At 30.5% G+C, this 6,081-nt stretch overlaps 1 long non-coding RNA gene across 1 annotated transcript; it reads left to right on the top strand.

Annotated features, from left to right (window-relative positions):
• Nucleotides 1-2,216: 2,216 nt before the first annotated feature.
• LOC143255465 (uncharacterized) lies at nt 2,217-5,203 on the top strand. The gene is made up of 3 exons (XR_013030670.1): nt 2,217-2,289; nt 2,599-2,634; nt 4,793-5,203. It is a non-coding gene; the product is annotated as an uncharacterized LOC143255465 (long non-coding RNA).
• The last annotated feature ends 878 nt before the right edge of the window (nt 5,204-6,081 follow it).

Here is a 6,081-nt window from a genome sequence, read left to right as displayed (position 1 = left end):
ACTAAAGCATTGAAATTTCTGCATAAAAATGATTCAAAACTATTTTATGTAGAACACAAATGTAAGCACTTCTTTCTTCATCGTACAGTATCTGCATTCAACTACCGTAAGTATACATGATTACATGTTCTACTTCATTCTGTAACAGTAATAAGACTGCTCCAATTCCACTATTACTAAATCTGACATCTAGCAGAAATTCGCAATTCTATAATAGATATGCCAATATTAGGGCTTCCATTAAAGCAGCTTTCAAGGACGGGAACATTTGCTTACATTTCTTACTATATTTGAAGTGAGTCTTCCCTTTAGTGGGAACCAACAATGGCAAGATGATCTCAGCAATAATATATTCTTCGTGAGAAGAAGTTGGCCACAAATTGTTGATAATATGATCTAAAACCATGGTATTGTTTAGTTACAGGTTGAAGCCAATTTCACACCACTGTTACTTTAGCAGGATCTTTAGAGATTCCTTCTCTACTTCCAATATGACTAGTAAATTTTACTTTCTTGCACTTGAAAACATGTTATTCTCAACATAGATCAAGCATTTCCCCATTAAGCTTCTTTAGAAGTTCCATAAACATCTCGAAAGTAGTTGGCATGTTACACAGGCCAAACAAAACTTGCATAGTTTAATTTATTATTCTAAAATCAGTCTTATGTCTGCCCTCAACTTCAAGATGAACTTTTTATTGATATGCTTTGTTTTATGGGGAACAACAATCATGGTCAGAATCTTTTTTAAATAAATTCTTAATCATTATCTGACTCAGAGGTCCTCAAAACCATAAGCACAGTATTGCAGGAATTCTTATGAACCCTGACACTGACATAGATCCCTCCTCTACAGTAGCAAAATGGTGAGGTGTGCTTTGGATAACTTCAGGCTTCTTCCTGAACTATGGTTGTCTTAGTAGTATACTTTCCAGCTTGAAGAGATTCTAGAGCTACCTTATGCTCTATTTACTTTACCATTTGGTGTTTGTCGCTCTAATTGATAGTGTTATAGCTCCTGTTGGTAATTGTCATCCACAAATATCACTCTAGTTTCTCCTTGATATTCGTGGGCAGCAGTTGCCAAAGGTTGTAAATTCTTTTACCTGTGTTAAATGCCATTTTTGTCATTAAAAAGCCTTTTTAAAAAAACAACAACAACTTAACACACAGTAGTTCGAGTAAATGGCAATGCACACATCAAAGAGAAAGAGGTGACTCCAAAATAAGATATAAAGGGACCACAGTATCGAAAATTTCTCTTTTTCATCCACTGTGTGATGTATTCAGGTCGAGCTGAATTAAGTTTAGAGCAGTGGGATAGTTCCACTTAATATAAGGAGGTTCAACAAGCGACTTATTATAATGTAATTCTGTAATGTAACTCGAGATAATACCTGAACTACTATAGGGGGACACTACTGCGTATATTCTCAACTTACAGCATTACAGTAAGATCACCAGAGGCAGAAAAGGTATTATTTTCAAACGATATCAAAAGAACAATGGCGGAAGTTAGAACTAGATCAAATGAACGATATTTTCCACCAAGTGTTATGCAAAACTTGCATGTATACAGAATAAATGATAAGTTACAAATAATACCATATCAAATAAAAATGCAGAAATGTATGGTATATTCACGCACCACATCTTTAGCGTGCGTTGATGTGTTTTATGGAAAAAGTATGCTAGCCAATTTTAGCATTCTTTGATTTCACGAAATCATTATGAAATAAAATATATGTATATATTTTTTAAAAATTATAAATACGCCTAGCGAGCTTATTTGCGATTTCTGGATTAGTGTGTAGATCTAGAATTAAGTTAAACTTCTTCAGTAGATCAATCTTTGTGAAATATTATTGGGTTTCACCATCGACCACTGTATTTCGTAAAGTACTATACCTAAAATCTAAATAAAAGAACAAAATATATCCTCTAATCATGGGTTAAAACTTTTAGTGTGTTGATTTACAACATTAGGCACTTCTATTAATTTGTTGTTGAAGATTGTATTAATTCATATTTATGTTGAGTTTTAAAATGTATAATACTGCAGCGTTTTTTGTGATAACAGCTTCTAATGTACAAGTAGGGATAATTTAAAATTTTTAATAAAGTTAATAAGAAGTGCATATACATAAATATACCTTTTCATATGAGGATTGAGAGTGTGCGTGCGTGCGCATGTTTAGTTACAAAAAAAAAAAAACAACAAAAAAACTCAGCCACATCGAGGTTTCTGCTGTGTCTTCTGAGGAGAATCAAATCTCTTGTTTTAGCGTTGTAAGTGCGAAGACTTACTGCTGTATCCCTGGATGACATGATTGAAGTGAAAAATAATATAAAACTTATTGTGTAGTAGTTTATTTTCTCACCTCTTATCTATTTTTGTGATCTTAAAACGAATATGCTATTGACGATTCACGTCTTCATATATGAATAATCCAACACGTGCACAGAAGATATTGACGTTTGATTTATTTTAAACTTCAAAATTTTTAACACAGTATCTAGCATTAATTTATTATATTGTTTGCATTATTGGCGATTATTATATTATATGATAAATAACAAAATCTATTATATATACAGGGTGGCCCGTAAGTTCCTAACCATCCATTATTATAGGTAGGTAACTGTTATCCTGAGTTTTAAGTAAAGTTGTTAGTTATTTGGTATTGTAATTAGACCCTGATTGTTGTAAGTAAATAACTGTTATCCACTGTTTTCAGTCAGGTTGTTAGTTATTAGGTATTTTAATTAGTACCTGATTATTGTAGGTAGATAAATGTTGTCCAATGTTTTGAGACAGCTTGGTTAGATATTTGGTATTATAATTAGAACCTAAATGTTGGAAGTGAATAGCTATTATCCAGTGTTTCAAGTCAGCTTCTTAGTTATTTGGAATTATAATTAGTAACAGATTATTGTAGGTAACTAATTGTTATCCAGTGTTTTAAGTCAGGTTGTAAATTATATGAAATTACAATTAGTAACTAATTATTGTAGGTAGATAACTGTTATTCAGTGTTTTAAGTCAGCTTGTTAGTTATTTGATGTTAAAATTAGAATCTGATGGTTGTAAGTAAATACCTAGTATTTAGTGTTTTGAGTCAGCTTCTTAGTTATTTGGTATTATAATTAGAACTTGATTCATGTAATTAAATTAGCTGTTAAACACTGTTCTAAGTCAGCTTCTTAAATATTTGGTTGGTTGGTTGATTTAATTTTTCATGGCACAAAGCAGATAGGCTATCTGTTCCAAACATCCAGTAATAAATATTTGGTGTCATAATTATTAAATTATTGTTGTAAGTAAATACCTGTTATTCAGTGTTTTAAGTAATGTTGTCAGTTATTTGTTACTCGAATTAGTATCTGATTATTGAAGGTAGATAACTCTTATACAGTGTTGTAAGTCAGCTTGTTAATTATTTGGAATTATAATTAGTACCTGATTATTGCAGATAGATAACTGTTATCTAGTGTTTTGAGACAGCTTGTAAGCTATTTGAAACTATTATTAGTATCTGATTCTTGTAAATAGATAACTGTTATACAGTGTTTTATATCAGCTTGTTACTTATTTTTTGTTACAATTAGCAACTGATTATTGTATGTAGATAACTGTTATCCAATGTTTCAAGTTAGCTTTTTAGTTATTTGGTATTGTAGTTAGAACCTGATTGTTGTAAGTAAATACCTGTTATCCAGTGTTTTAGGTGAGGTTGTTAGTTATTTCATGTTATACTTAGAACATTATTGTTGTCAGTAAATATCTGTTATGCAGTCTTTTAAATCAGCTTGTTAGTTATTTGGTGTTGTAATTATAAGCTAATTGTTGAAAGTAAATACCTGTTATCCAGTGTTTTATGTCAGATCGTTAGTTATTTGGAATTATAATCAGTACCTGATTATTGTAGGTAGATAACTATTATATAGCTTTTCATTCCAGTTTGTTAATAATTTTTTGTTACAATTAGTACCTGATTATTGTAAGACGGTAACTGTTATACAGTGTTTCAAGTGAGGTTGTTAATTATTTGGTATTATAATTTAAACCTGGTTGTTGTAAGTAAATTCCTGTTATCCAGTGTTTCAAGTGAGTTTGTTCGTTGGTTGGTATTACAATTAGTATCTGATTATTGTAGGTAGATAAAAGTTATGCAACTTTTCATGCCAACTTGTTAGTTATTTATTGTTACAATTAGTACGCGATTATTGTAGGTACATAAGTGTTATACAGTATTTTAAGTGAGCTTGTTAGTTATTTTGGTGTTATATTTAGAACCTGATTCTTGTAAATACCTTATATTTAGTGTTTTAAGTCAGCTTGTTAGTTATTTGTTGTTTCAATTGGTACCTCATTCTTGTAGGTAGATAACTGTTATACAGTGTTTTAAGTCAAATTGTTACATATTTATTTCATCTGAAGATTCGTTGTATATTGTTAATAAAGTCATGCTGTTATTTCCACTGAAGATCTATTTGTTGTATATCATTAACAAAGTCTGACGCTATTTCAACTGAAAATTTGTTGTATATTATTAACAGAGTTGTGACGTTATTTCAACTAAAGATTTGTTGTATATCGTTAAAAAAGTCGTGACGTTATTTGAACTGAAGATCTATCTGTTCTATGTAGTTAAAGTCGTAACGTTATTTCAACTAAAGATGTTGTATATCATTAAAGAAGTCGTGACGTGATTTTAACTGAAGATCTATCTGTTGTGTATCATTAACAAACTCGTGACTTTATTTCAATTGAAGATTTTGTTCTTTATAGTTATCAAAGTCGTGACGTTATTTCAAGTGAAGAACTATCTGATATATATCGTTAACAATGTGGTGACGTTATTTCAACTAAAGATTTGCTTTATATCGTTGACAAAGTCGTGACGTTATTTCAACTGAAGATTTGTTGTATATGGTTATGAAACTGGTGATATTACTTAAACATAACACACATGATTTTGATGATTTCTCTGACAATGTTAAACATGATAGTTCCCAACTAAACACCCATATTGGCATTCATCTGTAGGTTATTACACCGATACCTAAACGTGGGCTTTTAACCCATGGAACATTGCTTTCTATATATGCATATTAAACTATACCAGGCAGATTAAAGAGATTAATATATATGTAAAAAACGGCTGGTTTAGATTCAGAAATTTTTTGTAGAGGAGCGAACAACGTTTCAACTTTCTTCGGTCGAAATTTCTCAACCCAAACCAATCGTTTTTTACATATATATTTTTCTCAACAATTGGGTTTTCTCGTCACCACTGATTAAAGAGATTGTAGCGATCTACGCTTTTCCCGAGTATATCTAACTTTTGAAAGTCGACCAGACAATCAGTATAAGTGGATATCACTTGGAGATACCAGTTACATAAAATTCGGTCTTCATTTTAGAATTATCTACATTGCATATCTCTTATATATCATTTTAGAATTATCTACATTGCATATCTCTTATATATCATCAAGGAATTTATTGAAAGGAAGCAGGAAATTCCAGTTAGTGTTCAATGAGGGAAGAAGGATGTTGTTCTGGACTGATGATGTAATATAAAACAACTTAAATGAAAAAAAAGTTCTTCCCCTAAAAATGATAGTACAACGTTTCGACCTAATTAGGTACAGAGACTAAACTAAAAACAATAATTTAACAATTATACACACGGTTTCGTAGCAAGTATAACTTAATATATACATTCGTATATTTTTTTACTTTGTCAATAATAGTTTTATTCGATTCAGAATTAGATTATTAACTTTAATCATGCTCTATCTAACCTCAGTAATGCAGAGCAAAATTTGCGGGTTAATAACACTAAAAATCAGGTTTCGATACCCTCAATTGGACCAATAGAGATACCTAGTTGTGTAGCCTTGTTTTTAACTATAATCAAACCTACGTAGATGTTACGGTACAATTATATTTTATAAATAATTATATCATCGTAGGAATCTCTATAAATTTTATTTAATAACTACATAACATTTTTATTTTATTTTTGTACAAATAAAGCTTTGTAATTAATTTTGTGATTTTTGAAACCTGTC

Source organism: Tachypleus tridentatus, chromosome 7 (assembly GCF_004210375.1).
Source record: "Tachypleus tridentatus isolate NWPU-2018 chromosome 7, ASM421037v1, whole genome shotgun sequence".
Classification (NCBI taxonomy): Eukaryota; Metazoa; Arthropoda; class Merostomata; order Xiphosura; family Limulidae; genus Tachypleus; species Tachypleus tridentatus.
Note: the sequence above shows the minus strand (reverse complement) of the source record. Positions and strands in the feature narration are given on the sequence as shown.